Here is a 10,048-nt window from a genome sequence, read left to right as displayed (position 1 = left end):
TTCACAAAGTAATTGTGTTTATAATAAAGTAGCATTTTAATCAATGCCGTAATGATCAATAGTATTATTTTATGGTGGAATATTATAATAGAACAAAAGGAAAAAAACAATACAAAAATTATTCATTTAAAATATGAACACAAAAAAAATTTAAAATACTATAGAACAAGTATAATGACTTTGGTACATTTTAACAAACAATTACTGCTTGCGATGTTCATGCTTTTAATTTCTTATTTAGATCCTTGTGTCTTAAGAACTAGTGTGACCAACTAGCATTTAGCCAAGTGGTAATCAGTCATACTTTTTAGATTTAAAATAGACAATTTTTACTGTAACATTTAAAAAATTAAGCATTTTAAATGTACGACCAGTCTTTAAAAAAAAATCAGATGACGATCTTATAAGACTTATCTAAGCATTTTAGCAGCTTGGCCCCAGGCTGGATTGTGGCTTTTACAGAACAGCAGCAACATTGTTGTTACTACATTCTAGAGTCAAAATGTGATTCTAATTCAAGGTTCAATTCTGGGCAGGAATGACGATGAGTATTTGGTGTACGTTTTTATAAAAGTGACAATTTACATTGGCCAATACGTGTATGAAGCAACTGTGAAAAAAAAGACAAATGATTCTGTTTATACTTATTCCACTTTATGTGCAAATATGGAGCACCTGCTCAAGACATTAGTTATGTCTACATGTATCACAGATGTCATTGATGGAAACATGAGAAGTCCATAAATTGTAAAATACCTTTTACAATTCTTTTTAAACATTTACCTTTAGCTGACGTCAGATTATGCTGGGCCATATGTAAATGCAGCAATTCAGAGAGTAAAAACAGACAGCTAAATGTAGAAAAAAAAAAGAAACAAATGATCTTTTGCTACATTAAGGCTTGTGTCTGATTTCATTCTCCTATGAGAAATGAGAGAGTGTTTTTTTAGTGCGACTAATAAAGTGAAATTTCCAAACTACACATACATTAAGTACAAATGATTGCAAAATTGAAATAGTAAATGTGAACAATATAAGACTAAGACATTATAGTTTAAACGCTCATTGCACAGTTCATTGGTTCAGATGGAATCATTTCTGGCTTCAAATAGAGCAGGGAATAGTCTCTTAGGAAAAACCTCTGCACGATATCTCCTAAAATGACTGAGAGGCTAGCATGAAATTATAGATTGACTGCAGCTGTTCTGTTAGTCAAATTCTGCTTTTTTTTTTAGAAAGAATTTAGATCTACAACCCTGAAAACATCCTGCTTAGACAATACGTCTTAAGAAACGAACAACAGGGTTGTTCTGTGCTCATTTTCCCTGTTATCTCCTCGCTTATTTACTGTAAACAGTTTCTATAAATACCTTGCGATGTGGAAAACGGGTCAGTAATTATGCAACAGAGGAGAAGATTTTTAGTTCAAATACAGTGAAGTCAGTGAGGGTACATATAGGCGATTGTAGCAGTAGGACACTTGATCTGCTGATGTCATCAAGACTGATGAGCCCTGTTCCCATAGTGTCAGATTTAGCACATTAGCAATGTGCCGTCACTAGCATTGTCAGCCTGTTTGTTTAGTTCCTTTTACTAGGCCCTTATGTCAGTCCAAGTTAACTTGTCTCTTTAAACACTGTTGCTACTGTAGCACATGAGGAAGGCAGGTCAGATTATGTTAACATTGGCTGTGCAATCGTTTAACCTGCAGTTCCATATTTACATTTCCTTAAAGGAATAGTTCACCCAAAATTAAACATTTAATTAAACAAAATTAAACATAACATGTACTCCCCAAGGTCATCCAAGATGTAGATGAATTTGTTTCTTCATCAGTACAGATTTGTTGAAAGTTAGCATTACATCACTTGCTCTTCAATGAATCCTCTGCAGTAAATGGGTGCCGTCAGAATGAGAGTCCAAACAGCTGATTAAAAAAATAACGATAATCCACAAGTAATCAACATGACTGCGTGAGGTCAAGTGAAAAGCTGCAGGATTGTTAGAAAGTAGTTTGGACTCACATTCTGACGGCACCCATTCACTGCAGAGGATCCATTGGTGAGCAAGTGATGTAATGCTAATCTGAATGCTAATCTGTTTTGATGAAGAAACCAACTCATCTACAGTTTGATGTATTTTAGGTGAGCTATTCTAATAGACAGAGTTTGGGAGCAAGTATGATTACTTGTGAAACAAGCAGTTTTCTCTGTCAGCACTAAACCTTTCAAGAGCTCAGCAAGAGTGAGATAATAAAATCAGATTTTGATAACAGACAAAACAACAAGACATATTGTCTAAATTCAGAAAAACACAATTCACTGCAAAAAAAAAAAAAAAACATTCGTAATCAGCGTTTGTTTTTAAAATATATTTTAAAAATATAGCACGCTCAAAAATGCTTTTATTTGAGAAGCAAAATCATATATGCAATATTTGAAGAATAAACCTCAGTAAATGCAGTTAGATTTATTCTTAAAACAAAACAAAAACTGTGTTAATACACTGTAAAAAATGACCGTGAATTTAACGGTAAAAGACTGTACTTATCAGTTTTGTATATTAGGGTTGTGTGTTACACCTAATGTTGTTAAATTAATGTTTATTGCATTATTTCAGTTTCATGTGTGTTACCATGATGGTGTTTAGCGTTTGTGTGAATGACACTGTGCACCTTCTATATATGTTATTATTTAAAAGCTGCTTGTGATGGGCTTTGGCTCATAATGTGACTTTCTCATCACCACCTGCATTTGGTTGTTATCAGTGTATTACAAAGGTACAAAACAGATTTCAGTAATTTAATAGGTTGGTATATTAACATGATATCAGTTAATGAAATTACGGTATTTAACTGTAAATTTAAGTTAAAACCATAAAACCTAAAACATTGCTACCGTATTTTTTACGGTAAAATTCCGGCAACCACAGCTGCCGGTTTTTTACCGTAAGTTTTACGGAATTTTTTTTACAGTGTAGTTTAACTGGGTTAATAACAAATGACTCTTTTTTGCTTCCCAAGTAAAAGTATCTTGTTATAAGAATGTGTAGAAATTTTTACTGGAAAACAAGGCAAAAATACTCATTAAAAATGTTTTGTGCAGTGTTAATAAAGCAACGAAAATGCACTTTTGTTCATTTGCAGTGCACTGCATTGCACTGCACGGTTTACACCCAAAACATTTGTCTGTCCAGAGTACGTGAGGACAACTCAAATTGGCCAGGCCACGTCATTGTTCCCACTAACACCTTTTTTTTCCCTCTTGAACTCGTTGCTCCCCAGGTGCAGAGCAAACCCATCTCTCAATCTGTTGACTTTGTCGCCTCAGTTACTCAGCACACTGGCCAATGCCACGCTGCAAGACGCTGCACTTTTAACATACAGATTAACCCGAAGAGAAGTCACAAGTCCACAGGTTTATTTTGACATATGAAATAAATGACATCCTGCAAATTTTGCATTGGCTTTCAGCAATGCATGAACGAAAGGGGTAGGATCCCAATTTTGTTACCCTCATTTCAGTACCAGCAGCTTCTGTGTGGAATTCCTGCAAGGCAACTTGTAATATAATAAGAAATGTGTAGCGCGGAATTTTGTCAAATTTGCGGCTCTTAATTACCATGTTTGCTAAGCTGACAGCTGATGAAGTCAATGTGGGCAGTTGAAGTTGTGTCTGCTCACACACACTCACACACAAACTACCATCATCCTCTAGGTTTCCATGGTGGAACCTTGTCAGGCAGGTTTATATCATTAACACCTGTGGGATGTTTTTCTTGTCTCCTTCCCTTCACTTAGCCCTCTCTGTCAGTGTTTCACCACATGTGCAAAGGCCTTTGTTTTACAGCACTCACTGTATTCTCCAATAAATACACAACAGCTGAGTATATCAAGAGTGTCGCCTCTAAACAAACGATGCTGAAAATATCACCTCCCCCATTCATAAAGTAATCAGCCAAAGGGACAAGAAGTGGAGCGTGTGAATTGTGAAACAGAGTACCAGTGAATATCACTTTCAGAAGTTCATATCGAAGCCAAGCCATGTTGCGCTTGTGGTATTTATTCAAAGGGATTATTTACATGGATCCAAACAATAGTACAGTCTGACCTCCTCGCTGTGCTCCTGCGTTTAAGCTCTCGTTTTTCGTTGTACTTTGTTCGCAACATTTCCAAGACATTCAAGTAGATAAGCAAATCGCCTCAAGTTCAATGCAAATGCTTGTAAATCCAAATGTTTGTGATGCACGGCCTGTAACAACATTTCGTCTTGATCTGCTCTGGTTGGCCTTGGCACATATGTCTATTGCATGTTTTTGTATCGCTCATTCGACTGTTATTGTTGAGGGATATTTTGTGTGATTTTAGCGTGCGTTTTGTATGTACAAGAGCAGCCAACTATCTTCTGTATCCAGCAATGCATGGTCTTAATTTGCTTTTCTGAAAGGAACATGGAAATTGTATGGAAATCCTTGGAGAGAGGCATCAGATTTTACTGCAAAAGTCATTTTCGAAGATCTTCGCTTAGGCTCATTTACAGTGTCCTAGCAAGAGAGCCAAGCAAAGATGCCATCGCCAAAACCACAGAGGACAACATAATCGAAAATCAACTTTGACCTGTTCTACTGAGCTTTTAGGGTCATAACTGCTCATTTTGCTGATTTGTTGCAGATAGTTGCCTGGCTGTAACCACCACAGACACTGGGAAAGATACACTGACGATTTTTTTTAATATATATTAAAAATATTTTAGAAATGTATACTTTTATTCAGCAAGGATGCACTGAATTGATCAAAAGTGACAGTAAGGATTTTTATTTTGTTACAAAAAAAGTTTATTTCGAAAAAATCACATTCTTTTAAATGTTATGTTAAATTAAGTTTCCTGAAAAAAAATAAAAGTTTCACAGTTTACACAAAATATTAAACAACACAACTTTGTTTTTTGTTTTTTTGAAACATTGATTATAATAAGCTTGAGCAGCAAATCAGCATATTAGAATGATTCCTGAGGGATCATGTGACACTGAAGACTGGAGGAATGGCTGCTGAAAATTAAGCTTTGCCATCACAGGAATACATGAAAAAATAATATATTACATAAAATCTAAAAAAAGAAGACAGTTTTACTGTATTTTTGATAAACGCAGGCTTGGTGAGCATAAGAAACTTTCACAAACATAAAATAAAAGTCAAATTTGTGAATCTTCAATTCAAAATAGTGGTTTTAAATGGCAGATTTTGACCTCTACGATCCTGAATATTTAGTTACATCATTGGATAATCCTTTTAATTATCATGAAATATATTTTGGCCCATTTATTTTTCTCAAGCACATGTAATGCATTCAGTGAGGAAACATTAAGAAGTCATTAACAGAGGGGCTCAGCTCCCACAGGGGCTCTCATGCGGTAGCTTTGCTAAAGAAGTTGTCACCCATTACTGGAGTCCAATGACAAAACACAGCTCTGTTTTCCCAGAGTGCATGCTGCTGGCTTCCCAACTCTGTCCACAAACCCTCAGCTTGGGGTTAAGAGTCCGGCCCCTGAGCCTACTTGACATCTGCCCTGGCCGTGGCTCTCTGATTCCTCTTCTCTGAGCATTCTTGGGGTGCTGCCTGCTGGGAGAGAGGTCTCGCTTCCCTCGCGCAAGCAGCCCTAACAAAGTCTCGCTGAAAGATCAGGCGAAGGGGAAGAGATTACATGTCAGGTTAAGAGTGGGTGAGAAGCAAACACACGATCCCCTGATGAGAACGTGAAGAGGCTCTGAGGGAGGAATGTACACAGGGGATTGTGTTTGGGTTTCTTCTGGGGTGGTTATTGTTCAGTGGCAATGAGTGGTGAAATAGGGGGGTGAAAAATGAAAATGGTTATATAGAAAAATGTATGAATGTAGACAATGTTTTTTTTTCCTTTCTAAGGCTGCATTCACACCATAAAAGTATGTTTTGTTTTGTTTTGTTTTGTTTTGTTTTGATTCGTTTTGTTTTGTTTTAATACCATCTTAAATTAAACACATCATACACATACACCATAATCATGTTTTTGTCAATTTGATCTATGTGAAAAGGAAAACAAAAAACAGAAATTATACAATAAGTATATTATTAATTATATATTTTCTTTTCTTTTTTTGCACAGATCATCTTTTTGTTCACTTTAAATGAATTAAATGACTAAATAAATGACATTAAATGTATTTACATTAAATTAAATTTGATTTAATTTTAAATTGCAATGACCCAATGACCAAAGAAATACAACAAATCATGCACGTCCACATCATAATCATACTTTTCTCAAGTTAATTGTCTGTGTGAAAAAGTATAGAATATATGTAATTAATAATGTAATTATTTTATTTCCTTTTTTATTTCTTTGTATTATTTTATTTAAGATGGTATGATCTCAGAAATACAACAAATCATGCACATCCATATCATAATCATATATTTTTCAAGCTGATCTGTGACACAAATATATAAATGATTTGGTCACACTCTATTTTAAGGTCCAATTATCGCCATTAACTACAACTTTTGCCTCAATAAACTCCTAATTTGCTGCTTATTAATAGTTTGTAAGGTAGTTGTTAAGTTTAGGTATTGGGTAGGATTATGTAGAATATGGTCATGCAAAATATGAGCTTTATACGTAAGTTGGCTACACTAAAAAACAGCCAATATGTTAATATGCAACTGTTTAATAGTGAGAATTGGTCCCTAAACTAAAGTGTTAACAATTATTTTATTGCATTTTAGTTAGCAGGTTTCATTATTCTCTTTTCTGCAATCTTATAAAACATCACTCACTTTCACTTCAAACAATAGGAGCCTGTTAAACTTGATAGCCATTGCAGGCCACGCTAGCACATTTATACAGCAGCGTCAGTGTGGGTAGCGTGCTAGCCTGGCAAGATGGTAGCTAGTTGTTGCCATAATGGCGGATATCCAGTAGAGGACTGACAGAAGCACTATTTACAAGAAAGTCAATGAATGACTCCTTTTATGTAATGCTGCTTAAAACGCAACACTATTCCAAGGAGTCATGATCACTTTTTAAAAGTCATTAAAGTAGATTTCTCGTGCAAAGAAACTTGTTTGGACACACACCACAAACTTAACCTTGCTGGAGGGTAAAGACTGAGTCGTTGCTACTCTGACACTTAGACTCGATTTAGCCAACAATATGTGTGCTAATCTCTGTGTTGCCATGTAAACACAGATTGTTTCCTGCACAGTGTTGTGCAATTAAACTGGTTCATACCTTTGATCCGCTCTGAACATTAGGGATATGATGTCTAAATACGACGATCCAAACATCTGCAGGCTATTTGATTTGACACAACAGGCGCAGACTGACCACTATACCACTTTTTCAGTTTTTGGCCACAATCAGCATGGGCTGACCACTACAATAGCTGATTTGAATCGATTTGAATAAGTCATTATCGCTAATGTGGTTTGGGCTCCTAGTGAAACAGAGAATATCTGCACTGGTCTAGAGAGTTAAAGTCATTTGTAAATGATTGAATTAACTGTGTCTTATTAAACAATGTTCTGCGTGTTCTAAAATAACTTCACTACCATTCAAAACATTTGGAGGTTGCTGAGATTTTTTAATGTTTTCTAAAGTGTGTGTTTTATTAAGTTAAAAATACAGAAAAAACAGTAATATTGTGAAATATTAAATTTGATATTTAAAATGATTGATTTATATATGAATATATTTTATAATATTATTTATTTCTGTGATGACACAGCTGAATTTTTAGCAGCCATTACTTCAGTGTCACATGATCCTTCAGAAATGCTGATTTGGTGCTCAAGAAACATTTCTTATTGTTATTACTGTTGAAAAGAGTTGTGATGCTTAATATTGCTGTGGAAAAATTTTTTTAGGATTCTTTGATAAATAGAAGGTTCAAAAGAACTATTTGTCACATTTAATTGCAATAAGGAATCGCACGACGGAGATAAATGCACAGACTTAAATGATAAATACTTGTAGACCACGGAGAAACACAACCAAGCTCATGTGTAAATGAAGATGGACAGAGGCTAATGGAGAGCTCAGGGTTTAAATGCATGTAAGAAACAAAGGGAATACACTCTTAACAATAAAGGTTCTTTATTGGCATCAATGGTTCTGTAAAGAACCTTAAACATCCATGGAACCTTTTAAATGCAGAAAAGGTTCTTTATAGTCAAAAACTGTTCTTTAGATTTCTAAAATGTTTGTCAAAATGGTTCTTTTAGATTTCTAAACAGTTCACTGAAAGGTTTTTTGGGGAACCAAAAACGGTTCTTCTATAACATCACTGCAAAAACACCCTTGGAACCTTTATTTTTAAGAGTGTAACAGGATAATTAGTTAACACCAGGTGAACAGAATGATTAATGAATGCAACAAATCAAAGGAACAAACTAGAAACTGGGTCAAATGATAAGGAAGACAGACAGACAAAGCATACGTTACACCATTTAGTTGATGAAGTCTTTACTGACGTTTTTCATCAATTTAATACATCCTTGCTGAATAAAAGTATTAATTTCTAAAAAAATAAAAAAAAAAAAAATTAAATTAAATTAAATTAAATTAAATTAAATTACATCTTACTGACCCTAAACTTTTGAATGGCAGTGTATATATTATATCATAACATTTGTGAGCCAAATTGCATGATAACATACAGGAAAACAAGTAGATACATTACATAAAAAAATAATAAAAATAGGAAATTGTGTGGCTCCCAAAAACTTGGGATATACAATTGCAATCCAATTTCTTGCTACTCTTGTAACTGCACTAATACAAGATCATTGTAAGCTATAGAGCAAATACTGTTATGAAAACCTGCATCGTCTCAAAATGAAATGAAATACCTTTGGGTCCACCTGTTTCTTTTAAGAATAAATAGCAACAGTACATATCTTGATTTGTGTGCTGTGTCTAATTCTCTCTCTGAAGGCCTCTGCATAGCGGAGAAGTTAGATGTGATGAGCTGTCACATCACAGATATTTAGATTTAAGACTCAGACCTGCCTTACAGGGGAAAGACTACACAGAGGAGCCTGTTACTAAACTGATCCATACCATATCTGACAATGAGGAAGAGCTGTGAACATATCATGTTTCCCCCTCTATCCAGGTGGCATTTCCTCTGCCAGCCCCTGCCCCCTACCCCACCCCACACCATCATCTGGCAATGGGCTAGACTGGACTTTACTGCGGAGGTTACCTGAGATGGACTCCTCTGAAACAGTGCTGTCTTGAATCCAGCCGGTACTATGATGCATTTATACAAATGATTGTAATACAATAAAATAGTTACTTCGAGAGTTTGGTAACTTTTATTAATTGCAAGTTTGTCAAATGTGTGTGCGTTATTGTATTACAATCATTTTTCAATGAATCAAACATTGCCAAAACCCATTTATGATTTACAACAATACATTTTACGCATGTCACTGCCAACATAGCAAGTTAGCTTTTCTTCAAAGTTGTACGTATTGGTTTCTGGAGCACAACAGTAAAAACACACACCTGACTCCTCCTTTAAATTTCACAAGATGTGTTGTCTTTTACAAAGCAACATGAAAGACTTGAGCGGAAACCTGAGAGACCGAGGGATGATGCCCCTCATGTCAGTTTGGACACTGAAGTCATCAGATATATCTCTTGACACACAGCTACCGACCCTTACTTTGATGTGTAGGACTGAGATTATAGCTGTCCTATTGCTGCGAAAGTATTATGACCTCAGAAATACAACACATCATGCACATTCACATCATAATCAGATTTTTGCCAAGCTGATCTGTAAACAATAGAAAATATCTAATTAATAATTAATACTGTAAAAATTATATATATATATATATATATATATATATATATAATTTAAAAATTAAGTATATTTAAAAAAAGATTTAAAAGTAATTTTTATTTCAAAATTATTTTAACCAAAACCTTTTTAAAGTTATTAATACACTGAGAATATTTTCTTACCTCTGTGCATGCTCTGTATTTCCAGAAAATAGTTTATCCC

Source organism: Sinocyclocheilus anshuiensis, unplaced genomic scaffold, assembly GCF_001515605.1.
Source record: "Sinocyclocheilus anshuiensis isolate Anshui unplaced genomic scaffold, SAMN03320099.WGS_v1.1 scaffold697, whole genome shotgun sequence".
Taxonomy (NCBI): Eukaryota; Metazoa; Chordata; class Actinopteri; order Cypriniformes; family Cyprinidae; genus Sinocyclocheilus; species Sinocyclocheilus anshuiensis.
This window is presented reverse-complemented; position numbering follows the sequence as displayed.